We start from the raw sequence: 27,445 nt of genomic DNA, 5'->3' as shown, positions 1-27,445 counted from the left end.
CATAAGGTCAGTTGGGGAACCTCCATCTTTTAATACAGTTGGCGGCCATGTAATTAATCAAATCAATGTTTTTAATTACTTTATATATATTAAGTAAGATATCATACAAATATAATAAAATCGTATCTCAAATAGCGTTTGATTCTTCATTTAAGTTCAAGATTTCAAAAAATGAAATCACTTTCAAAATAACCATAGATTTTTCATTTAAGTTCAAAGATTTTTTAAGTTATAGTATAATAAAATCTATATTTTCCACGGCCTATATAAAATACTCAACCGTATGTTATTTATCCTCCCATTACAATTCAATTGTTCTTTAATTAAACTCAGTGTTCTTGATTGATGCAACAAAAAAGTATAGCAAAAAGTTTGTTTTGTAAAGACCAAATAACCTCTCAAGTTATTTATTATAATAAAACTCAAAGTTATGCACTTAATCTCCATTCATTCGAAGAAAAAAAAATAAGTTTCTTTCTATTTTTCTTAATCTTCAGGCAAAAATATAATATCTAGATGTTGGATGTTAATATTTTCTACAGTGTAAATCTCAGGTCATAAGGTTTAAATGAGGAAACTTTGGAGAAGATCTGTACCAGTAAAATCTTATGGGTCACAAGACCATGTTGCACTCGTTTCCATTCAGTAAGGATTCCCTTGTGCCATCAATACCAACATCCTTTTTCATTGTAGATGTGTTTTTCTTGGATGATTTTCTTTGTGATAAATTACTAATGATATAGATACATTTAAAGTTATTATTCCAGCTAAATGGCTTCGAACACATCTCACTAAGAGCTTCACTAGAAGAATGAACTTAATATGTTTGTTCCTGATCCATACAGGATTAAGTTCAATAAGATATCAGGTTACAAGTTTGATGAGGATGAAGTAGAGCTAGTGAAGTTTTTTATGAGGAAAACAATTAACTTGGGAATTCGATTCTTGTAACTCCTAAGAAAAATGCTCTTAAAATTGATCGTAATGTTGCATATTATTATTGCAAGCTTTCATATTCCTCGAGAGTATTGAAACAAGCTCGAATATCTATGTATGAGCCTTCCAACAATATTGATCATCTGTTGATTTAAATTTGACATACGATTGTCCATTTATTATTTTTTAACGAATTATGATAAATGAATCCAATACGGTTAGTTTAAGCATATAAGATTGAATTACTAATGAGATATATTACTTTAATGTTAGTTGTCCCATCAAAAGAAAGATTTTTTTAAAGAGTGATTAGATGTTATATAACATTGATAGTTAAGACTTTATAGCCATTTCAATTAAACTTTGAGAAAATTTCTTCTATCTTTTTACCATTTATATAGGATATACTAATGCTTTAGGCTGAGACGATCTTTGACCATCTACATAATCACTAAGCTAGAGTGTTTATTACAGGAGGTTAGGGTTGTATTCAATTTCATGTATAGTCAATATTAAACTTACAAGATCAGTAATAAATTAAGTTAATATTACAAAGTAACGAGTATTCACTCATTTTAAAGCGTCACAAGGTGCTAAATGTGACCATGTATACCTTTAGTGTATAGTTTTTATATTATACTAAGTAGGATGTTAAAAGGTATTTTATAATTTTCATTAACAATTAGATCATATTTCTGATATTAAATTTTAATCAATTTTTATATATTGGTATATAGATATATGATTTAAACTAAAATATTAAATTAAAATAACTAATCACATTATTATAAAGTATAAGAGATTTTTTAAAAGAAACAAACAAATGTATAACATTAAGTAATAAAAATAAAGCAATCTATTAAAAGAAATAATCAGAATTTAGGTATGAAATAAAAAATTTAGAATGTTGATCAACAATTCATACTTAACAAACAAAAAATTAATGATCGAAGTTTTCATGAAGCCAAGACTTTTGAATATTAGGAAAAATATTCAATTGTTTAATAAACTATGGTTTCTCAGAAAATAACAAACCCATTTGAAAACAAAAAAAATCTAGTTGGATATCACAAATTTCTACCAAATTAGAATCTTGATATCTTGTAAGGATTTTGATGAAGTTCTCTCATATAATAGCATTATGACAAAATCGAAACAAAAATTCAACTTTACCACACATTTCTTTTATATAAATCATACGTGCATAAAAAAACTTAGCTAAATTTTGTGACGTATTTTTTATTCTTAAATTACTAATTTGAAATAAAAAATTATTAAGTTATTGTGATTCTCTAAGTTTCGTTCCATAAATTTTTGATAAAAATTTATAGTTTCATACTTGTATGGTCAACAAATTTATTTATATTTTGAAGTATTTAACCCTTAATTATCTAATTTTAATCAATTATCAAGGTAATAATTATACATACATATTTATGTATGGATTGCAAAGAAATGTGAAGAGGGTGGACTTGGTTAACTATTATCATTAAATTGGACTTCAAAAGACAAAAATTATGAAATTAAAAAATAATTAGCAGAAAATATTCAAAGCTATTTCCATCTATCTCATTTTCCTTAAGTCACTTTTTCTTTTGAGATTTATTGTTCCAATAGCACTCACCATCTTCATCCAGAATTTTGAATTTCCATAAAACTCATCTTCTAAAAATTAGAAAAAAGTTGTAAAACTATAAAATTTTTAGAGGATTTTTTAGATTAAAAAGACCAAAAGATCGAGTTCTTGTTACTTAAAATTCAAAAAAAAATATTTTAGCGTGACTAACTTTTAACATTATCTCAATAACATTGTTTCTTTCTCATCACATTTTAAATAGCGATAATTCTTTATTTACTTTAAATAGTTTATGATTCTTTACTTGAGTTCAATGATTTCAGAAGTTATAGTATAAAATAAGACTTATTGTAATATCCATCTTGTAAAAAAATTGTAAAATTCTACTCTAAAGAATTTGAGAGAGAGTGCAGAAGTGAAAACAGAGTGTAAATTAGGAGGAAGGGAGTGACTGATTGTGAGGGTGCAGAGGTGTTCAGACCTTTCCTTATGAGAGGTAAGCAATTTTTTGTCATTGTTCTAATGATGTTTTCCTCTTAAGCTATTCACTTCTCCCATACTCCCTGTCTAAAATAGAAATAAATCGAGCTCAACAAGGCTCTGTTTCTGTTGCACCTTCGAATAATGCAGGTATGTTAGCCTTCCTTTCCCTTTTTTGATTTCCATTCTTAAATGTATTATGTTTTTAAGATTCATTTAGGTTCTTATAAGGGTCTAGCTTCATTTAATCCAAACTTTAGTGACAAATCTATTTCTAGAAATAATTGGTTTGACAAAAACAAATTATAACCCACTGTTGACAGTGCAGGCAACCTGTCTTTGTTCTCTAATCATCTGAAGTTGATTTGTTCCCACATGCGGATTGTTTTTGAATTCGTTAGGAAAGTAGGACCTATAGTAATATATTTTATGCATGCAATAGTGTTTTATAGAAGCATTATGAATAAAGTTAGTTTTTAAATATGACATCTATTGTGGTTTTAAGATTGAATTAATGTGTTTGTGTGCGTCATGTGTTCATTTGGTTTAAAATCCATAAATTGGATGGATTTTTATGTATACTTGCATTTAATAAAATTTTTATTAAAGGATGGTAAGATGGAAAAACATAAACGAGATGGGAAGGTACGAGTTTGGAAAAGAAAATATATATATATATATCTCCTCATGGATTAGTTTTCTGCAAAGAACAAAATTAAAAAAAAAAGAAATTTAAAATAAATTAAATTTAGAAAATGAATGAAATATACCAGTTTTAAAATAATTAAAAAAATCAATCAAGAAAAATAGAATAAAGTAAGTAAAAGAAGTAAATTATCAAAAAAAAATTAAAAAAAATATATAATAATAAAAATAAATAAAAGAAATAAATTATCAAAATGAAATAAAATAAATAAAGCTCAAGAAAAAAAAAGTTAATTAAGGGAATTATGGATAAAAGATGGACTCTAAATGAATAATTAAGAAAGAATAAAAAGAACTAATCAAAATTTAATAACTAAAATATTTAGTACATATGGTTATTCAGTACTCAAGAGGGGTATTGCTGAAATTATTGTTATGATTGTTTTCACTACTTTACTGTTTACTGATAGGAACCCTACTATTTGATTGGATGGATACAGAATTGTTTACCATTTACTATTTACTGATATAATGTAATTCCCCTTTCTTAAAGGTAGTAGTGTCCTCACTGCCTCCTTGGTATCGGTTTATGCACCTGCATGCAGTAGGGTTAAAATTATTAAAATAATAAAATTTTATAGTAAAACTTCAAATATAATAGATAGTATATTTAAAAAAGAAAATTTTGTTTAATAGATAAACTTGACGTTGTTGCTCTTGGGCATCGAGATGTCACACTTACATTTTTCACAGACTGCATAAAATAATCAATCTTACACATTTATTCTCCTCTCACATTGTAATTGTTCTTCAATAATTAGTTAGCTCTCTTGATTGATGCAAAGAAGTATTGTGGAAAGTTAGTTACCTTCTCCATGTATTTTATATTGTTATCATTATCGACTTATTTTTTATATTACACTATACTTTGAGTAGGATGTTAAAGGGTATTTCAAAATTTTTATTTACAATTAGATCATATTTTTAAGGTTAATTACTAACCAATTTTTATATATTGGTATATAAAAACATGATTTAAAGTAGAGATATTACATTAAAATAACTAATCACATTATTGTAAAGTACAATCGATATTTTTGTGCTACGTGGCTTTTTACATTAAGTGTGGTGATAAACTTCTATCAATATCTCAATAAAATTGTCTTTTTTCACTTTTAAAAAAATAAATGACGAATAAGTTCTTTAGCACATGGATTAAAATTCAAAAGTTAATTTTAATATAGTTGGGGACAATAGAATTAATCAAATATTTGTTTTTAATTAATTATATATATATTAAGTAAGATATTACATGAAGTTTGAATAAATAATAATATGGTGTTCTGTACAAATTAAATAGATCTGCATAATTAATTACAGATTTTTAATGGAGCCCGAACCGGACACTGTTCTCTGTTGATTTCTGTTGATTTATTTTACAATCTAAAAGCATGATGGTATCTAGTTTATCTATTTTATGGTTTAAATGCATGTATTACTGCGTTACCTGATCACTATTTGATTTTGGAATTTGAGACATGATTGCATTACCGGATGCATGTTTATTTGTTTATGTGATTATGTTTGATTTGGTAATGGAGACTAAGGGAAAATAGGAAAGGTGATCAAATAAACAGATAGAATGACAGCCTCACTAGATATCCTGGGAGATGGTGGACGGACCGGGTTCATAGGGAACCCTACTGTGAATGTTGTCTCATACCGAACGGGGTATGGGACAGCCCGCTTCACCCTCATACCGAACGAGGTATTGAGGTTTAATGTCTTGGGGCTCATACCAGACGGGGTATGGGGACGGTCCTGTAATTGAGATTGTTAAGGAAAAGGGTTCATGTGTTGCGGGGACACCCCTATGAACCCCCATGGATACTAGTAGGTTGGTGAAATGAGAAACGATTATAATTTGGTTTATTGTTAATAGATATGAATTTATAATATGTTCTATGTTGCTGATTGTTCATGAAGTTATGATCTGTATGGTATTATTGTCTCTATAGCTTGTTTTCATAAATTCCACAATGGTAAGTGAACGGTAAATAATTTTATGATTGATAAACGAATTTGTTAAATTTAGTGTTCCATTAATTGTTTTGATTTTATACCAACCTTTGCTTCTGTGCCGGTGATATAGTGTGATATCCTTACTGGGCTAGTGTAGCTCATCCTTTATTTAACCATTTCAGATCAAGAGGACCTGGTTCCAGAGCCTGATCTGTAAGAAGATTACAAGTAGATGCTATATACTTTCTATTTTTCATTATTTTTTTTTATTTCTCGTGTTTCTTTCAAAGAATTCATTCTCTAATGTTGTTCAGTACTTTTAAGTTATTGTGTAAGGGATGTAAACTTTAACATTTTATTTCGCTTTCGTACTTAAATTATTATATATTTCTTTTTGGATTTTCGGGGTCGTTACAGTCGGTATCAGAGCCGCATTCCTCGGACCCGTTCCTTACACAATGATACTTAGAGAAACACCAAATCAATGAATTATCACTCAACCCTTCCTTATGCAATGCAGGTACAAAGAGATGAGGAGAGGAAGACCCCCACTAAATTGAGCAGTCCGGGATGGTTCGCTTAGAGAAGATGTTGACCGGATATTTGAGATGTTGTAGAGACTCAATGCTGCCCAGCAGGGCTAAGAGGAGAGGAGAGAGCTACCTGACCCTCCCCTGCTACCACAGGTTCAGCCACCACTACAGTGAGAGGATCCCGAGCCACCCCGATACAACCCTGCTCCTCCACAGTACCACCCAGCACCACCGCAGTATGATCCGGTGCCCCTGCCATAGTACCACCCAGCACCACCACAGTACAATCCAGTGCCCCCACCGTATTAGCAAGTACAACCACAGGGCCCCCCAATCTATCCTCAGCCTAGCCCAGTCCCTCTTCCACGGGACTCAGTTCCTCCCACGATTGAGCTAGGCTACATAGAGAGGTACAAGAGACTAAACCTATCTACTTTTATAGGGGGATTCTCTTTTGAAAAGGCCAAGTACTGGTTGGTAGAGAAAGAGAAGGCCTTCAAAACCTTAGGGGTGACTCCCAAGACCTACATGCTAGTGGGAGAAACAAACCGCTGGTGGGAACTCAAACAGACCACCCTACCTGTTCCAGTTACTTGGGAATAGTTCCTAGTAGCCTTTTATACAGAGTACCTCCCAAAGCATCTCTGACATCTAAAGGAGATTAAGTTTGTCTAATTGGTCCAGGGGAACATGACTATGTTAGAATATGCTAATAAGTTCCTTGAGTTGGGCCGATACTCCCCTGACACATTGTTGGATGAAGGTAAGAAGGCTAGGAGGTTCGAGTGGGGCCTCCGCCCAGAGATCAGACAACATTTGTTTGTGCTGGAGCTCAGGACTTATTCGGCTGTTCTGGCCAAGGCACAGCTAGTAGAGAGGAGCTTCCGCACCCTCTATCAGGCAGCAGGGAACCTCAGACCCTCAGCTCCACCCCACATACCAGCACCTACTGCGCTTGTTCAACAGAATAAGAGGCCCAAGTCGGTGATCCAGGCTCCCCCTCAGGCTCCAGTGGTAGGACGTGGTAAAATATGTCAGCATTGTGGCAGGGATCATGGGATCGACCCTGCTACTGACTCAATAACACCTGTCGCATATGTGGTAATGCCTAATATTATGTGAGAGAGTGCCCAAGGAACCAGAATCAGGGCAGATCACTTATCTAGGGCAGGGTTTACAATCTCACCCAGCAAGATGCTGAAGCCAACCCGGACGTGGTATAGGGTATGTACACTATCTGTAACTATCTTACTCATGTTTTGATTGACACTGGTGCATTGTATTCATTTGTTTCTCCTATTTTTTACATCAAAATTTAATGTATTACCTGATAGACTTGATTCTATGTTGTTTGTGTCTATTGCTGGGAGTATGACACTATTGAAAAAAGTTATCTACAGGGCTTGTGTCGTAGAGATAGCAGATAAAAAATTTAGTGTGGACCTAATAGAATTAGACACGAGGGATTTTGATGTAATTTTAGGAATGAGTTGGCTAACAGCGTACCACGCTACCGTAGATTGTTTTAACAAGAAGGTTGTATTCAATCCTCCTAATGAGGAGCCATTTACAAATTAATAAAATCATTTGGTACTTGTTCCTTGATGGCAAATTTTCTTATTTGTCGAGTTTTAACCCTACTGTTTTCTCTAACTAGGCAAACCTAAGAAAGAGAATTGTATTCAAGAGATTCTGGTAGTCCAAGACTTTTTAGATGTGTTTCTGAATGAACTACCCGGACTGCCAGTGGACAGAAAAGTTGAATTTACCATAGACCTACAGCGAGACACCCAGTCTATTTCAGTTGCTCCTTACTGCATGAGCTGCGTTGAGATGGAGGAACTGAGGAAACAGATCACTGAATTGCATGACAATTGTTTTATCAGACATAATATGTCCCCTTCGGGTGCCGGAGTCACTGTTGCCAGAAAGGGAGATGGAACGTTGAGCTTATGTATTGATTACAGAGGATTGAACAGAGTCACAATCAAGAACAAATATCCCCTTCCCAGGATTGATGACCTCTTCGATAAGTTGCAGGGTGTGCAGGTCTTCTCCAAAATAGACCTGTGTTCAGGTTACAATCAGATGAAAATTAGGACAGAAGACATCCCCAAGACAGCCTTTCGAACCAGGTACGGACACTATGAGTTCCTGGTCATGTCATTTGGGCTAACCAACGCCCCATCAATCTTTATAGATTTGATGAACAGTGTCTTCAGATAATTCTTGGATCAATTTGTTATCGTATTCATCGATGACATCTTGGTTTATTAAAAAAGCAAAGAGGAACATACTCACCATCTAGCTTAGGTTTTGCAGGTTCCTAGAGGAAAGAAGTTGTATGCAAAGTTGAGTAAGTGTGGATTTTTGTTTGAGCAGACCACCTTCTTGGGACACATCATATCAAAAAATGGAGTATCAGTGAACCCTGAAAAAGTTGAAGCAGTGCTCGGCTGAGAGAAATTGACATCAGTTAAGGAGATCCGTAGCTTTCTAGGAATGACGGGCTATTACCGCAGGTTTGTAGAAGGGTTTTCTAGTCTAGCTGCTCCCTTGACCCGACTCACAAAGATGAATGTCAAGTTTGAGTGGAATGAGGACTGTGAAAGAAATTTTTTAGAACTAAAGAAACGGCTGACTACTGCACCTATGCTGGCCTTACCGAGTGGATCGAGGGGATATACAGTTTATAGTGATGCTTGCTATCTAGTCCTGGGTTGTGTTTTAATGCAGTACGGGAAGGTCATAGCCTATGGGTCCAGACAGTTGAAGAGTCATGAGAAAAACTATCCCACCCATGACTTAGAGCTTGCCGCAATCATACACGCCTTGAAGACTTGGCGCCATGATTTTGTTTCGCTTCTGCACTTAAATTATTATATATTTCCTTTTATATTTTTGGGGTCGTTACACTCTAAGAACTCATCTGTTTAAAAAGTCCACAATGAGTGGCTGATTTATTTTTCTTTTCCTAGTTGATAGATCTAGAAAACTCCAACAATGTACTTGTGAGATCTAATTGAATTAATTTGAGTCTGACTTTAGAGCTGCGATTTATTTACTTCCTGCACCTATATATATTTGTTGTTTTGAATCCATTTGAATAGAGCCTGTTATACAAGAAGAGAAATCGCAAACAGCTAGCCGAACCCCTTAAATCCGTAATTGTTTGAGTGATTCCAGCACCAAGTAGCGATCAGTGCCGCATTGAGGCGGTAAGTAGTCTAGTTGATTGATTCACGCAGATGAATCCAGCAACTTGAATCATGTCCTTCTAGCTCTCAAGGCTGTTGACAAGTTAAATCCTTTGTACGTTCACAAGACTGCCTGCAAGTGAATAACCAACTACCAAACTTTCCTTGGTTGGTTTAGGAACAAGGAAGGATTGGTTGTTGGAACATTTCTGACAACTATAACTGATTTGCCATATTTTTGGTAAAATGAACCCTTACATCTATGATAAATTTTATTACGAGCGCAAGCTATTTCGTAACTAGGAGTTCTTCTTATAATTGTTTTAGTTTTTAACTTGCAGCCAAGAGTTTGTGTAATATTATTTTGCTTGTTGTTTAATTTATATTTTGCGTATTGGATTTTACAAAACCCCCCCTTATATGCTTTTTACTCGTTGGTCAAAAAAGATAATTTCTTTCCAATTCCCTGCAGATTCTATCCATCTTACCACTACTACAAAATTATTTTATTCGATAATTAGGAATTTATTTTTGGTGGATTCGTCACTCATCAAAATTTTTAACATTACCACAACAAAATTATTTCTTACTTTTCAAAGTAAATGACTAATAAGTTCTTCCGCACAAAGATTAAATTCAAAAGTAAATTTTATTTCAAGTGACTTATTTTGTACTATAAAGGCAACCTTAGAACTAATAAAATCAACGTTCTTAAGAATTTTATATAAATTAGGTAAAATATCTAATAAGTATAATAAAATCAAGTCTCAAATAGCCATGGATTCTTTATTTACTTTATATAGTTTATGATTCTTTATTTGAGTTCAAAGATTTCATAAGTTATAGTATAAAATAAGACTTATATTTTTCACCGCCTACACAAAATAATCAACCCTACCCATTTATTATCCTATCACATTGTAATTGTTCTTTAATAATTAGTTAGTCCTCTTGATTGATGCAAAGCAAAAGTATCGTGGAAAGTTGGTTACCTTCTCTGTATATTTTACATTGTTATCGTTATCGACTTATGTTTTTATATTATATTATACTTGGAGTAGGATGTTAAAGGCTATTTGAAAATATTTTTTAACAATTAAATTATGTTTTTATGGTTAATTACTAACCAATGTTTATATATCGGTATATATAATACATGATTAAAAGTAGAGATATTGAATTAAAATAAGTAATCACATTATTTTAAAAAACATTCGATGTTTGTGTGTAATGTGATCTTTTACCTTATTCATGGGTATAAAGTTCTATCATTATCTCAATAAAATTGTCTTTTTTAGCATTTTAAAAAATAAATTATGAATAAGTTCATTAGCGCATGGATTAAATTTCAAAAATTAATTTTAATAAAGTTAGCAACCCTAGAATTAATAACATCAATATTTTTAATTATTATATATATTAAGTAAGATATCAAATAAATCTAATAAAATTGCGTCTTAAATAACAATGGATTCTTCATTTAAGTTGAAAGATTTTATAAGTTATAGTATAATAAAACCTACATTTTCTATGGCCTATATAAAATTCTCAACTATATGTCATTTATGCGTCCATCACAATTCAATTGTTCTTCAATTAAGTTTAGTCTTCTTGACTGGTGCAACAAAGAAGTATAGTGAAAAGTTGGTTTTCCAAATTCTACATAACCTCTCAAGTTATTTATTTTATACTAAACTCAAGGGTATGCACTTAACTTCCATTCATTCAAAGAAAGAAAAAAAAATATTTTGTTCTTCTTAATCTTCAGGCACAAATATAAAATTGAGATATTCAATGATAATATTTTCGACAGTCTAAATCTCAGGTCATAAAGTTTAAAGGAGGATGCTTTAGAAAAGATTTGTGCCAGCATAATCTTATGGGACCCAAGACCATGTTGTACTCCTTCCCGCTCCTTAAGGCTTCATTTGTGCAATTCATACCAACATCCTTTTTCCATTGTAGACGTGTTTTTCTTGGATGGCTACATAAGAACTAATATTAGTTGTCCTTTAGTTCTTTTTTTATTAATTCCAAAGAGTTTTCTTTCTCATCTCTAAAACCCAAATTCCAAATACAAATTTTCAAGTCTAATCATCACCCATCATATAGAAACAAGCAGTTTTAATAAGAGCATCCAATGCCTGGCCACCACAGAACCTGAACAAACGACGACTAGTTAGAGAGCCTTGTCATCCACCATCTCCATACGTAGAGCCTATACAGATGCTGCCACTAGAACTATAAGGATTTGTCTACTATGCGATGGAAGATGGCACGTGCATCAAGATTCCAATTAAAAGTGGTGGTCAAGTTCGGGCTGTTAATCAAAAAATATGATCATGCAGTTTGAATTTTATGTATAGTCGATATACACTATGAAAGATGACACTTCCCATCTATATAATCATTAAGCTAGAGTGATGATTACAGGAGGTTAGGGCTGTATTGAATTGCATGTATAGTCAATATTAAACTTAAAAGATCAGTAATAAATTAAGTTAATATTACAAAGTAATGTTTGTACGAGTATTCAATTATTTTAAAGAGTCATAAGGTGCTAAATGTTGTGACCATGTAAACCTTTAGTTTATAGTTTAAAATATTATCATTATCAATTTATGTTTTTTATATTATACTAAGTAGGATGCTAAAAGGTATTTTAGTTTTTCATTAACAATTAGATCATGTTTCTGATATTAAATTTTAACCAATTTTTATATATTGTTATATAAATATATGATTTAAACTAAAATATTGACTTAAAATTACTAATTACATTATTATAGAGTATAGGAGATTTTTCAAAACAAACAAAAAAATGCATCACATTAGGTAATAAAAATAAAGCAATCTATGAAAAGAAACAATGAGAATTTAGGTATGAAATAAAAAATTTAACATCTTGATCAACAATTCATACTCAACAGACAAAAAATTAATGATCATATTTTTCATGAAGCCGAGACTTTTGAATATTAAGAAAAATATCCAATTGTTTAATAAAATATTATTTCTCAGAAAATAACAAACCCATTTGAAGACAAAAAAAATATAGTTTGATATCACAAATTTTTACCAAATTAGAATTTTAATATCTTGTAAGGTTTTTGATGAAGTTCTCTTATACAATAGTATTATGACAAAATCAGAAAAATAAATTCAACTTTACCACACACTTCTTTTATTACGTATTTTTTATTTTTAAATCACTAATTTAAAATATAAAATTATTAAGTGATTGTGATCCTCTAAGTATTGTTTTTATTATTTTTTGATAAATATTTATGGTTTCATACTTGTATGGTCAATAACATTATTTATATTATGAAGTACTTAACACTTAATTATCTAATTTTAATCAATTAGCAAGGTAATAATTATACATATATAATTATGTACGGATTGTAAAGAAATGTGAAGAGGGTGGACTTTGTTAACCGTTATCATTAAATTGGTCTTCTAAAGACAAAAATTACGAAACTAAAAAATAGTCAGCAAAAAATATTCAAAGCTATTTCCATCTATCTCACTTTCCTTAAGTTACTTTTTCTTTTGAGTTTCATTGTTCCAAAAGCACTTACCATCTTCATCCAGAATTTTGAATTCCCATAAAACTCATCTTCTAAAAATTTAAAAAAAGTTGTAAAAGTATATAAATTTTTAGACGATTTTTTAGATTAAAAGGACCAAAAGATCGAGTTTTTGTTACTTATAATTCAAAAAAATATTGCAGTGTGATTTATTTTTAACATTATCTCAACAAAATTGTTTCTTACTCATCACATTTTAAATAGCGATAATTCTTTATTTACTTTAAATAGTTTATGATTCTTTACTTGAGTTCAATGATTTCATAAGTTATAGTATAAAATTAGACTTACTGTACTATCCATCTCGTAAAAAAAAATTGTAAAATTCCACTTTAAAGAAATTAAGAGAGAGTGCAGAAGTGAAAATAGAGTGTGAATCAGTAGGAAGGGAGTGACTGGCTGTGAGGGTGCAGAGGTGTGCCGACCTCTCCTTTTGAGAGGTAAGCAATTTTTGGTGATTGTTCTAATGATGTCTAGGTTCCTCTTAAGCTGTTCACTTATCACCTATTCCCTGTCCAAAACATAAATAAATCGAGCTCAACCAGGCTCTGTTTCTACTGCACTTTTGAATAGTACAAGTATATTAGTATTCCTTTCCTTTTTTTGATTTTAATTCTTAAATGTATTATGCTTTTAAGGTTCAGTTAGTTTTTTATAAGGGTCTAGCTTCATTTAATCCAAAATTCAGTGACAAATCTACTTCTAAAAATCACTGGCTTGACAAAAACAAATTGTAACCCATTGTTCATAGTGCAGGCAACTCGTCTGTGTTTTCTGATCATCTGAAGTTGATTTGCCCAGGCATGTAGATTGTTTTTGAATTCTTCCGGAAGGTAAGACCTATAGTAATATATTTTATGCATGCAATGGTGTTTATAGAAACATTATGAATAAATTTAGTTTTCAAATCTGATCTCTATTGTGGTTTTAGGATTGAATGAGTGTGTGTGTGTGTGTGTGTCATGTATCCATCTGGTTTAAAATCTATAAATTGGATGGATTTTTATGTATACTTGCATTTGATAAACTGTTTATTAAAGGATGGTAAGATGAAAAAATAGATACGAGAAGGGAAGGTATGAGTTTGGAAAAAAATATATATATATCTCTGCTTGCGAGTTAGTTTTCTGCAAAGAACAAAATTAGAAAAAAAAAAGAAATTAAAAATAAAATAAATCTAGAAAATGAATTAAATATACAAATTTTAAAATAAATAAAAGAAGTAAATTATCAAAATGAAATTAAAAAAGTATACATAACAATAAAAATAAATAAGAGAAATAAAGCTATGGAAAGAAAAAGTTAATTGAGGCAATTATGGATAAAATATGGACTCTAGATGAATAATTAAGAAAGAATAAAAAGAACAAATCAAAATTTAATAACTAAAATATTTAGTACATACAGTACTCAGGAGGGGTATTACTAGAATTACTATTATGACTGTTGTCACTACTTACTGTTTATTAATAGGAACCCTACTCTTAGATTGGATGGATACTGAATTGTTTACCATTTACCATTTACTGATATAATTGTAATTTCCCTTTTTTAGAGATAGTGGTGTCCTCACTGCCTCCTTGGTATCGATTTAGGCATATGCATGCAGTCCGGTTATAATTATTAAAATAATAAAATTTTATAGCAAAAATTCAAATATAATAGATAGTGTATTTAAAAAATAAAATTTTATTTAATAGAAAAATTTGACGTTGTTTCTCTCGGGCATCGAGATGTCACATTGACGTTTTTCACCGACTGCATAAAATAGTCAATGCTAGACATTTATTTTCTTATCACATTGTAATTGTTCTTCAATAATTAGTTAGTCCTCTCGATTGATGTAAAGAAGAAGTATCGTGAAAAATTAGTTACCTTCTCTATATATTATATTGTTATCATTATCGACTTATATTTTTATATTATACTATACCTTGAGTAGGATGTTAAAAGGTATTTTACAATTTTTATTAAAAATTAGATCATGTTTCTAAGGTTAATTACTAACTAATCTTTATATATTGGCATATAAATACATGATTTAAAGTAGAGATATTGTATTAAAATAACTAATCCTATTATTGTAAAGTACAGTGGATATTTTTGTGTAACGTGGCTTTTTACATTAAGTGTGGTGATAAAATTCTAACATTATCTCAATAGAATTGTCATTTTTCACTTTTTAAAAAATAAATGACGAATAAATTCTTTAGTGCATTGATTAAAATTCAAAAGTTAATTTTAATATAGTTGGTGACTAGAGAATTAATCAAATTATTCTTTTTAATTAATTATATATATATTAAGTAAGATATTACATGAATACAATAAAATCACATCTCAAATAGTGATGAGTGGCTGATTTATTTTTCTTTACCTGCTTGATAGATCTAGCAAACTCCAACAATGTATTTGTGAGATCTAATCGAATTAATTTGAGTCTGACTTTAGAGTTGCTATTTATTTATGTCCTGCACCTATATATATTTGTTGTTTTGAATCCGTTTGAATAGGGCCCATCATACAAGAAGAGAAATCGCAAGCAGTTAGTCGAACCCCTTAAATCCGTAATTGTTTGAGTGATTCAAGCACCAAGTAGTGATCAGTGCCACATTGAGCTAGTAAGTAGTCTAGTTGACTGATTTACGTAGATGAATCCAGCAACTTGAATCACATCCTTTTAGCTCTCAAGTCTGTTGACAAGTTAAATCCTTTGTACGTTCTCAAGACTGCTTGCCAATGAATAACCAACTAATAAACTTTTCTTGGTTTGTTAATAAGGAAGGATTGGTTGCAAAACATTTCCAAGAACTATAACTAATTTGCCATATTTTTGGTAAAATGAGCCCTTAGATCTATGATAAATTTTGTTACAGGAGCAAGCTATTTCGTTGGCTAAGAGTTTTTCTTATAATTGTTTTAGTTTCTAATTTGTAGTCAAGAGTTTGTTCAATATTATTTTGTTCATTGTTTAATTTATATTTTGCATATTAGATTCTACAAAACCCCTTTTTTTATGATTTTAACTCGTTGGTCAAGAAAGATAATTGCTTTCCAATTCCCTGTGGATTAAATTCTTCTTACCACAACTACAATATTATTTTGTTGGTTAATTAAGAATTTATTTTTGGTGGATTCGTCACTCATCAAAATTTTTATCATTATCTCAACAAAATTATTTTTTACTTTTCAAAGTAAATGGCTAATAAGTTATTCCACAACAAGATTAAATTCAAATGTAAATTTTATTTGGAGTGACTCATTTTGTATTATAATGGCAGTTGTAGAACTAATAAAATTAATATTTATAAGTATTTTATATAAATTAAATAAAATATCTAATAAGTATAATAAAATCACATCCCAAATAGTCATAGATCATTATTTAAGAAATTATATTTTAAATTACTAAAATTCTTTATTACTTTAAAAAGTTTCTAATTCTATAATGGAGTTCAAAGATTTCATAATTATAGTATAAAATAATATTTACAATTTTCACAGCCTACACAAAATAATCAACCCTATACATTTATTCTCTTATCATATTATAATTGTTCTTTAATAATTAGTTAGTCCTCTTGATTAATGCAAAAAAGAAGTATCTTGAAAAATTGGTTACCTTCTCTATGTATTTTATATTGTTATCGTTATTGACTTAGGTTTTTATATTACACAATACTTTGAGAAGAATGTTAAAAGGTATTTCAAAATTTTCATTAATAATTAGATTATGTTTCTAATGTTAATTACTAACCAATCTTTATATATTGGTACATAAATACATTATTTAAAGTAGAGATATTGCATTAAAATAACTAATCACATTATTGTAAAAAAAATGGAGACAACATAATGTGAGGGAAAAAATATTGACTATGAGCTATGAGGAAGAGAAAACAAATTGATTAATTGAATAGAAAAGCTTCCAAGGAGAATGAATTTTTCATTTTTAAGCTCTAATTAACCATGTGGTGGAATAATTTTTTTTATGTATAATTATCTTTTCAAATTTCTTAAGAGGTTAGTAATAAGTTAAAGGTAACTCAAAAAACTTACAAATGTATCACATTAATTAAATTTACAATATCAGTAATAAGTTAAGTTAATATTACAAAAAAAATATGTATGAGTATTCAATTATTTTAAAGGCTCACAAGGTGCTAAATCTTGTGACCATGTAAACCTTTAGTTTACAGTTTAAGATGTTATCGTTATCGACTTATATTTTTTATATTACACTATGTAGGATGTTAAAAGGTATTTTATATGGGATATACTAATTTTTTAGGCTGAGATGATCTTTGACCACGCACCACTTTTTGGTTGTGGGTTACTACCAATTTTTTTAATAATTTTATATTTTATCTCTCAAAAAGAGAAGGGGCGGTGGGTGATCCGTTCATATGGGCATGAGTCAAGGCGCTGGGGCATTTCGCGTAACATTAGAACTAGAAGAAGAAGGGAGGTGCGCGCACAGCGAATCAAATGATGGGAGGGGAGAGGGAAGGAGAAGGGGCATATGTGTTTGCGGCGCAAACAAGAAAGGGTGCGATCATACTAGCACTAGTTCACCGGATTTCATCAGAACTCTGCAGTTATGCGTGCTTGGGCGAGAGTAGTACTAGGATGGGTTACCTCTTGGGAAGCTCTTAGCTCTCGTGTTGCATCCTTCTTTTTTCAGACTGGGCGTTAAACGTTACGTGGGACTGGAGCGACGGTCCAACGGTTTATTCACAAACGTGAGTCACGACACCAGAGCATTTTGTTTAATATTTTTCGCGCATTCAATTAAAGTCCATCACGTGATAAGAGTGTCTGCGAGCATATTATATAATAGAACAATAAAAAACGAGGTACGTTGGTATCCGTTCATATGGGCACAGGTCGAGGTGCCGGGGTATTTTGCTTGATATTAGAATTAAATACAGATGTGAGGTGCACGCACAGCGAACCAAATGATGGGATGAGAGAGGGAATGAGAAGGGGTATATGTACTTGCGGCGCAAACTAGAACGGGTGCGATCATACCAGCACTAGTTCACCGGATCCCATCTGAATTCCATAGTTAAGCGTGCTTAGGTGAGAGTAGTACTAGGATGGGTGATCTCCTGGGAAGTTCTCGTGTTGCACCCTTCTTTTTGCGGACGGGGCATGGCATTAAACATTCAACTGGACTAGAGTGATGGTCTGCCAGTTCATTTGCAAATATGAGTCACGGCATCGGAGCAGTTTTCTTAATATTTTTTCAGCATTCAATTAAAGCCCATCACATGATGAGACTGTAATTGCGAGCATCTTAAATAGTAGAACAACAAAAAACGAGAGGCGGCAGGCGATCCGTTCATATGGGCATGAGTCAAGATGGGTTGTTCGACGTTACGCGCGACTGGAACTTTAGTCTGCTGGTTTATTCACAAATGTAAGTCACGGCACCGAGGTATTTTACTTGATAATAGAACGAGAATGAGAGGTGCAGTGTACACAGATAAGGAAACAAATAACGGGAGGAGGGAGGGAATGATAAGGAGTGTATGTATTTGCAGCGCAGAATGAAATAGGTGCCATTATACCATCACTAATTCACCAGATCCCATCAGAACTCCGTAGTTAAATGGGCTTAGGCGAGTGTAGTACTAGAAGTTGTGACCTCCTGGGAAGTCCTTGTGTTGCACCTATTTTTTTCAGATGGGGGGTTCGACATTATGCGCGACTGGAACTATGGTCTGCTGGTTTATTCGCAAATACGAGTCACGGCGCCGAAATATTTTACTTAATATTAGAACGAGAATGAGAGGTGCAGTGTGCACGCACAAGAAAACAAATGACAGGAGAGGGGAGGGAAGGAGAATGAGTATATGTATTTGTAGCATGGAATGAAATAGGTGCAATCATACCAGCAATAATGCACCGGATCCCATCAGAACTCTGCAGTTAAGTGTCCTTGGGTGAGAGTAGTACTAGAATCTTGGGAAGTACTCATGTTGCACCCATTTTTTTACAGATTAGTTGTTCGACGTTATGCGCAACTGGAACTATGGTCCGCTGGTTTATTCACAAATGTGAGTGACGGCGCCTGGACATTTTACTTGATATTATAACGAGAAGCAAAGGTGCATTGTGCACGCACAAGGAAACAAACGCCGAGAGGGGGGAGGGAAGGAGAATGAGTGTATGTATTTGCAGCACAAAATGACACATGTGCGATTATACTAGCACTAATGCACTGAATCCCATCAGAACTCCGCAGTCAAGTGTGCTTGGGCGAGAGTAGTACTAGGATGGGTGACCACTTGGGAAGCCCTCATGTTTCACCTATTTTTTTGCAGATGGGTCCTTCGACGTAACGCGCAACTGGAAATATGGTCCGCTGGTTTATTCACAAATGTGAGTCACGGCGCTTGGGCATTTTACTTGATATTAGAATGAGAAGCAGAGGTGTATTGTGCACGCACAAGGAAACAAATGACGAGAGGTGGGAGGGAAGGAGAAAGAGTGTATGTATTTGCAGCGCAGAATGAAACAGGTGCCATTATACCATCACTAATTCACTGGATCCCATCAGAACTCCGCAGTTAAATGGGCTTAGGCAAGTGTAGTACTAGAAGTTGTGACCTCCTGGGAATTCCTTGTGTTGCACCTATTTTTTTCAGATGGGGCGTTCGACATTATGCTTAACTGGAACTATGGTCTGCTAGTTTATTCGCAAATGTGAGTCATGACGCTGAAATATTTTACTTGATATTAGAACGAAAAGGAGAGGTGTAGTGTGAACGCACAACGAAACAAATGACAGGAGAAGGGAGGGAAGGAGAAGGACTATATGTATTTGCAGCGCAGAATGAAACAGGTGCGATCATACTAGCACTAATGCACCGGATCCCATCAGAACTCTGCAGTTAAGTGTCCTTAGGCGAGAGTAGTACTAAAATCTTGGGAAGTACTCGTGTTGCACCCATCTTTTTATAGATTGGTCATTCAAAATTATGCGCGACTGGAACTATGGTCCACTGGTTTATTCACAAATAAGAGTCACGGTGCCGGGACAATTTACTTGATATGAGAACGAGAAGCAAAGGTGCAGTGTACACGCACAAGGAAACAAATGACGGGAGGGGAAAGAGAAGGAGAAAGAGTGCATGTATTTGCATCGTAGAAAGAAACAGGTGCCATTATACCAGCACTAATACACCAGATCCTAACAGAACTCCGCAATTAAGTGTGCTTGGGCGAGAGTAGTACTAGAATGGGTGACCTCTTGGCAAGTCCTCGTGTTGAACTTATTTTTTTACAAATTGGTCGTTCGACATTACGCGCAACTAGAACTATGGTCTGCTGGTTTATTCACAAATATGAGTCACGACACCGGGACATTTTACTTGATATTAGAATGAGAAGAAGAGGTGCAGTGTGCACGCATAAGGAAACAAATGACGGGAGGGGGAAGAAAGGAGAAGGAGTGTATATAGTTGCAGTGCAAAATGAAACAAGTGCGATCATACCAGCACTAATTCATCGGATCCCGTCATAACTCTGCAGTTAAGTGTGCTTGGGTGAGAGTAGTACTAGGATAGGTGACCTCCTGGGAAGTCCTCGTGTTGCACCCATTCTTTTGTAGATGGGTCGTTCGACTTTACTCATGACTGGAACTATGGTCTGCAGTTATGTGTGCTTGGGCAGAGTAGTACTACGATGGGTGACCTCCTAGGAAGTTCTCGTGTTGTACTTATTTTTTTACAGATGGGTCGTTCGACGTTACGCGTGACTGGAACTATGGTCCCTTGGTTTATTCGCAAATGTGAGTCACGGTGCCGAGGCATTTTACTTGATATAAGAACGAGAAGGAGAGGTGCAGTGTGCACGCACAAGGAAATAAATGACGGGAGCGGGAGGCAAGGAGAAGGAGTGTATGTATTTGAAGCGCGAAATAAAACAAGTGCGATCATACCAGCACTAATGCACTGGATCCCATCAGAAGTCCGCAGTTAAGTGTGCTTGGGCGAGAGTAGTACTAGAATAGGTGACCTCCTGGGATGCCCTCGTGTTGCACCTATTTTTTTGCAAATGGGTCGTTCGACGTTACGCACGACTGGAACTATGGTCCGTAGTTAAGTGTGTTTGGGCAGAGTAGTACTACGATGGGTGAGCTCTTGGGAAGTCCTCGTGTTGCACCTATTTTTTAACAGAAGGTTCGTTCGACGTTACGCGGGACTGAAACTATGGTCCGCTGGTTTATTCGCAAATATGAGTCACGGCGCTAGGGCATTTTACTTGATATTAGAACGAGAAGGAGAGGTACAGTGTGCACGCACAAGGAAACAAACGCTGGGAGGGGGGAAGGAAGGAGAAGGAGTGTATGTATTTGCAGCGCAGAATGAAACAAGTGGGATCATACCAGCACTAATGCACCGGATCCCATCAGAAGTCCGCAGTTAAGTATGCTTGGGCGAGAGTAGTACTAGAATAGGTGACCTCCTGGGAAGTCCTCGTGTTGCACCTATTTTTTTGCATATGGGTCGTTCGACGTTACACACGACTGGAACTATGGTCCGCAGTTAAGTTTGCTTCGGCAGAGTAGTTCTACTATGGGTGACCTCCTGGGAAGTTCTCATGTTCTACTTATTTTTTAACAGATGGGTCGATTGACGTTACGCACGACTGGAACTATGGTCCGCTGGTTTATTCGCAAATATGAGTAACAGTGCCGGGGCATTTTACTTGATATTAGAACGAGAAAGAGAGGTGCAGTATTGCACGCACAAGGAAACAAATGACGGGAGGGGGGAGGGAAGGAGAAGGAGTGTATGTATTTACAGCACGGAATAAAACAAGTGCGATCATACCAGTACTAATGCACCAGCTCCCATCAGAAGTCCGCAGTTAAGTGTGCATGGGCAAGAGTAGTACTAGAATGGGTGACCTCATGGGAAGTCGTCGTGTTGCACCTATTTTTTTATAGATGGGTCATTCGACGTTACGCACTACTAGAACTATGGTCCGCAGTTAAGTGTACTTGGGCAGAGTAGTTCTACGATGGGTGACCTCCTGGGAAGTTCTCGTGTTGCACTTATTTTTTTACAGATGGATCATTCGACATTAAGCGCGACTGGAACTATGGTTTGCTAGTTTATTCACAAATGTGAGTCACGGCGCCGGGGCATTTTACTTGATATTAGAACGAGAATAAGAGGTGCAGTGTGCACGCACAAGGAAACAAATGATGGGAGGGGGGAGTGAAGGAGAAGAAGTGTATGTATTTGTAGCGTGGAATGATAAAAGTGCGATCATACCAGCACTAATGCATCGTATCCCATCAGAAGTCCGTAGTTAAGTTTGCTTAGGCGAGAGTAGTACTAGAATAGGTGACCTCCTGGGAAGTCCTCGTATTACCCCTATTTTCTTGCAAATGGGTCGTTCGACGTTACACACGACTAAAACTATGGTCCGCTTGTTTATTCACAAATAAGAGTCACGGTGCCAGTGCATTTTACTTGATATTAGAATGAGAAGCAGAGGTGCACTGTGCACGCACAGGGAAACAAATGACAGGAGGGGGAGGGAAGGAGAAGGAGTGTATGTATTTGTATCGCAGAATGAAATAGGTGCAATTATACCAACACTAATGCACCAGATCCCATCATAACTCCGTAGTTAAGTGTGCTTTGGCGAGAGTAGTACTAGAATGAGTGACCTCCTGGGAAGTTCTCGTGTTGCACCTATTTTTTTGGAGATGGGTCGTTCGACGTTACGCACGATTGGAACTATAGTTCGCAGTTAAGTGTGCTTGGGCAGAGTAGTACTACGATGGGTGACCTCGGGGAAGTTCTCATGTTGCACTTATTTTTTTACAGATGGGTCGTTCGACGTTACGCGCGACTGGAACTATGGTCTGCTAGTTTATTCGCAAATGTAAGTCATGGTGCCGGGGCATTTTACTTGATATTAGAACGAGAAAGAGAGGCGCAGTGTGCACGTATAAAGAAATAAATGACTGGAGTTGGGAGGGAAGGAGATGGAATATATGTATTTGTAGTGCAAAATGAAATACGTGCGATCATACCAGCACTAAATCATTGGATCCCATCAGAACTCTGCAGCTAAGTGTGCTTGGGTGAGAGTAGTGTTAGGATGGTGCCCACCTGGGAAGTTCTCGTATTTCACCTATTCTTTTGTAGATGTCGTTCCACATTACGCGCAACTGAAACTATGGTCCGCTGGTTTATTCACAAATAAGAGTTACGGCGCCGGGCATTTTACTTGATATTAGAATGAGAAGCAGAGGTGCAGTGTGCACGCACAAGGAAACAAATGACGGGTGGGGGGAAGGAAGAAGGAGTGTATATATTTGGATCGCAGAATGAAACAGGTGCCATTATACCAGCACTAATGCACCAGATCCCATCAGAACTCCGCAGTTAAGCGTGCTTTGGCGAGAGTAGTACTAGAATGGGTGACCTCTTGGAAAGTCCTCGTGTTACTCCTATTTTTTTACAAATGGGTCGTTCGACGTTACGCGCGACTTGAACTATGGTCCGTTGGTTTATTCGTAAATGTGAGTCACGGCGCCGGGGCATTTTATTTGATATTAGAAGGAGAATGAGAGGTGTAGTGTGCACGCACAAGGAAACAAATGACGGGAGGGGGGAGGGAAGGAGAAGGATTATATGTATTTACAGCGCGGAATGAAATAGGTGCGATCATACCAGCACTAATGCATCGGATCCAATCAGAACTTTAAAGTCAAGTGTGCTTGGGCGAGAGTAGTACTAGAATGAGTGACCCCCTGGGAAGTACTCGTGTTGCACTCATTTTTTTGCAGATGGGTCGTTCGATGTTACGCAACACTAGAACTATGATCTGCTAGTTTATTCGCAAATGAGAGTCACGGCACCAGGGCATTTTACTTGATATTAGAATGAGATGAAAAGGTGCTGTGTGCACGCATAAAGAAACAAATGACGAGAGGTGGGAGGGAAGGAGATGGTGTGTATATATTTGCAGTGCATAATAAAACATGTGCGATCATAACAACATTAATGCACCGGATCCCATCAGAACTCCGCAGTTAAGTGTGCTTAGGCGAGAGTAGTACTAGGATTGGTGACCTCTTGGGAAGTTCTTGTGTTGAACCCATTTTTTTGCAGATGGGTCGTTTGATGTTACGCGCGACTGAAACTATGGCCCGCTGGTTTATTCACAAATAAGAGCCACGGCGCTGGGGCATTTTATTAAAACGAGAAGTAGAGGTGAAGTGTGTACGCACAAGGAAACAAATGATGGGAGGGGGAAGGGAAGGAGATGGAGTGTATGTATTTGCAGCGCGGGATGAAACAGGTGTGATCAAACAAGCATTAATACACTGGATCCCATCAGAACTCTGCAGTCAAGTGTGCTTGGGCGAGAGTAGTACTCGGATGGGTGACCTCCTAGGAAGTACTGGTGTTGCACCCATTTTTTTGCGGATGGATCGTTTGACGTTACGGGCGACTGGAACTATGATCCGCTAGTTTATTCACAAATGTGAGTCACTGTGCCGGGGTTTTTTACTTGATATTAGAACGAGAATGAGAGGTGCAGTGTGCACGCACAAGGAAACAAATGACATGAGGGGGGAAGGAAGGAAAAGGAGTGTATGTTTTTGCAGCGCGAAATGAAACATTTGCGATCATACCATCACTAATTCACCGAATCAAATCAGAACTCCGGAGTTAAGTGTGCTTGGACGAGAGTAGTACTAGGATGGGTGACCTCCTGGGAAGTTCTCGTGTTTCACCCATCTTTTTATAGATGGGTCATTCGACATTGCGCGCGACTGAAACTATGGTCCACTGGTTTATTCACAAATGTGAGTGACGGCACTGGAGCATTTTACTTGATATTAGAACGAGAATGAGAGGTACAGTTTACACGCACAAGGAAACAAATGATGGGAGGGGGGAGGGAAGGAAGAGTGTATGTATTTGTAGCATGAAATGAAACATTTGCGATCATACCATCACTAATTCACCGGATCAAATCAGAACTTCGGAGTTAAGTGTGTTTGGGCGAGAGTAGTAATAGGATGGGTGACCTCCTGGGAAGTCCTTGTGTTTAACCCATTTTTTTACAGATGGGTCCTTCGACATTACGCGCAACTGAAACTATGGTCCTGTGATTTATTCGCAAATGTGAGTGACGGCGCCAGAGCATTTTACTTGATATTAGAACGAGATGGAGAGGTGCAGTTTGCACACACAATGAAAGAAATGACGAGAGAGGGGAGGGAAGGAGAAGGAGTGTATGTATTTGCAGCGCGGAATGAAATATTTGCGATCATACCATCACTAATTCACCGAATCAAATTAAAACTCCGGAGTTAAGTGTGTTTGGGCGAGAGTTGTACAAGGATGAGTGACCTCCTGAGAAGTGCTTGTGTTGCACCCATCTTTTTGCGGACAGGGCATCAAACGTTACACACGACTGGAGCCATAGTCCGCTGGTTCATTTGTCGGCATGAATTGTCGCGCTGGGGCATTTTGCTTACTTTCTTTTATGCACTCATTTATATTCCACCACGTGATAACAGAGTCATTACAAGCATCTTACACAGTAAAACAACGAAAAAAATAGGTGTGGCGGGTGGTCCTTTAATCTGGGGCATAATTCGAGGCGCTGGGGCATTTTACTTGATATTAAAACTAGAAACAAAGATGCAGTGTGCGTGCACAGCGAAAAAAATGACGGGAGAGGGGAGGAAAGGAGAAGGGGTATATGTATTTGCAATGCAAAATAGAAGGGGTGGGATCATACCAGCACTAATGCACCGGATCCCATCAAACTATGTAGTTAAGCATGCTTGGGCGAGAGTAGTACTATGATCGGTAACCTCAAGAGAAGTCCTCATGTTGCACTGTCTTTTTGCAAACGGGGCGTAAAACGATACATGTGATCGGAGCCACAATCTGCTGGCATGAGTCGCGTTGCCAGAAAATTTTGCTTACTATTTTTGTGTGCATTTATTTATAGTCTACCACGTGATAAGAGTGTCATTACGATCATCTTACATAGTAGAATAAAGAAAAATGAGGTAACGCGGGCGGTCCTTTCTTCTGGCGTGAGTCGAGGTGTCGGGGCATTTTGCTTGATATTAAAATAATAAACAGAGGTGCGGTGTGCGCGCACAGTGAAAAAAATGACGGGTGGGAGGAGGGAAGGAGAAGGGGTATATGTATTTGCAGCGCGGAATGGAAGGGGTGCAATCACTGGATCCCATCGAACTCCGTAGTTAAGCGTGCTTGGGCAAGAGTAGTACTAGGATGGGTGACCTCCTGGGAAGTTCTCTTGTTGCACCTGTTTTTTTGCAGATGGGGCGTCAAACGTTACACGCGATCGGAGCCACAGTCCGCCGGCATGAGTAGCGACGTTGAAACATTTTGCTTAATATTTTACGTGCACTTATTTGTAGTCCACCACGTGATAAGAGTCTCATTACGAGAGTCTTACATAGTAGAACAACGAAAAAAGAGGCGCAGCGAGCCTCCGTTCTTTTGGGCGTGAGTCGAAGCAACATGACATTTCACTCTATATTAGAACTAGAAGTAGAGATGTGGTTTGCCCGAACAGCGAAATAAATGATGGGAGGGGGGAGGGAAAGAGAAGGGCTATATGTATTTGCAGTGGGGAATGAGACAGTTGCGATCATACAAACACTAATGCACAGGATCCCATCAGAACTCTGTAGTCAAGCGTGCTTGGGCGAGATTAGTTCTATGATGGGTGACCTCCTGGAAAGTCCTCGTGTTGAACCCGTCTTTTTGTAGACGGGTGTTAAACGTTAAGTGTGATCGAAGCCACAATCTGTCGGTGTGAGTCGCGGGGCCTGAAAATTTTGCTTAATATTTTTCGTGCATTAATTTATAGTTCACCACGTGAAAAGAGTGTCATTACGAGTATCATACATAGTATAACAATGAAAAAGGAGGTACGGCGGGCGATCCATTCATTTGGACGTGAGTCGAGGTGCCGGGGTATTTCGCTTGATATTAGAACTAAAAATAAAGGTGTGGTGTGTGTGCATAACGAAACAAATGACGAGAGGGGGGAGGGAAGGAGAAGGGGTATATATATTTGCAGCGTTGAATTGAAGGGGTGCGATCATACCTGCACTAATGCACTAGATCCCATCGAATTTCGTAGTTAATTGTGTTTAGGCGGAAGTAGTACTAGGATGGGTGACCTCCTGGAAAGTTCTCATCTTCCACTCATTTTTTTGCTGATGGGACGTTAAACATTATGTGTGATCAAAGCCATTGTCCCTCGGAGTGAGTCGCAACACCAAGACATTTTTCTTAATATTTTTCGTGCATTCATTTATAGTTCGCCACGTAGTAAGAGTGTCATTACGAGCATCTTACATAGTATAATAACGAAAAATGAGGTGCAGGGGGTAGTCCGTTCATCTGGGCATGAGTCGAGGTGCTGGAG

General features: G+C 35.7%; 13 pseudogenes; all 13 read left to right on the top strand.

Annotated features, from left to right (window-relative positions):
* Positions 1–17,529: 17,529 nt before the first annotated feature.
* On the top strand, positions 17,530–17,655 carry LOC148256463 (5S ribosomal RNA; annotated as a pseudogene).
* A 344-nt stretch (positions 17,656–17,999) lies between these two features.
* Positions 18,000–18,118, top strand: LOC148256462 (5S ribosomal RNA; annotated as a pseudogene).
* Positions 18,119–19,181: 1,063 nt separating this feature from the next.
* Positions 19,182–19,300, top strand: LOC148256461 (5S ribosomal RNA; annotated as a pseudogene).
* Positions 19,301–19,830: 530 nt separating this feature from the next.
* Positions 19,831–19,940, top strand: LOC148256460 (5S ribosomal RNA; annotated as a pseudogene).
* A 530-nt stretch (positions 19,941–20,470) lies between these two features.
* Positions 20,471–20,589, top strand: LOC148256459 (5S ribosomal RNA; annotated as a pseudogene).
* A 327-nt stretch (positions 20,590–20,916) lies between these two features.
* LOC148256458 (5S ribosomal RNA) lies at positions 20,917–21,035 on the top strand (annotated as a pseudogene).
* Positions 21,036–21,363: 328 nt separating this feature from the next.
* LOC148256457 (5S ribosomal RNA) lies at positions 21,364–21,482 on the top strand (annotated as a pseudogene).
* A 329-nt stretch (positions 21,483–21,811) lies between these two features.
* LOC148256456 (5S ribosomal RNA) lies at positions 21,812–21,930 on the top strand (annotated as a pseudogene).
* A 652-nt stretch (positions 21,931–22,582) lies between these two features.
* Positions 22,583–22,701, top strand: LOC148256455 (5S ribosomal RNA; annotated as a pseudogene).
* Positions 22,702–23,346: 645 nt separating this feature from the next.
* On the top strand, positions 23,347–23,465 carry LOC148256454 (5S ribosomal RNA; annotated as a pseudogene).
* Positions 23,466–23,671: 206 nt separating this feature from the next.
* On the top strand, positions 23,672–23,790 carry LOC148256453 (5S ribosomal RNA; annotated as a pseudogene).
* Positions 23,791–23,996: 206 nt separating this feature from the next.
* LOC148256452 (5S ribosomal RNA) lies at positions 23,997–24,115 on the top strand (annotated as a pseudogene).
* Positions 24,116–24,314: 199 nt separating this feature from the next.
* LOC148256451 (5S ribosomal RNA) lies at positions 24,315–24,433 on the top strand (annotated as a pseudogene).
* Positions 24,434–27,445: the final 3,012 nt, after the last annotated feature.

This window comes from Carica papaya, chromosome 5, assembly GCF_054855325.1.
Source record: "Carica papaya isolate Zhongbai chromosome 5, ASM5485532v1, whole genome shotgun sequence".
In the NCBI taxonomy this organism is placed as follows: domain Eukaryota; kingdom Viridiplantae; phylum Streptophyta; class Magnoliopsida; order Brassicales; family Caricaceae; genus Carica; species Carica papaya.
The sequence above is the reverse complement of the archived record's forward strand: the minus strand, read 5'-3'. Positions and strand labels throughout refer to the sequence as shown.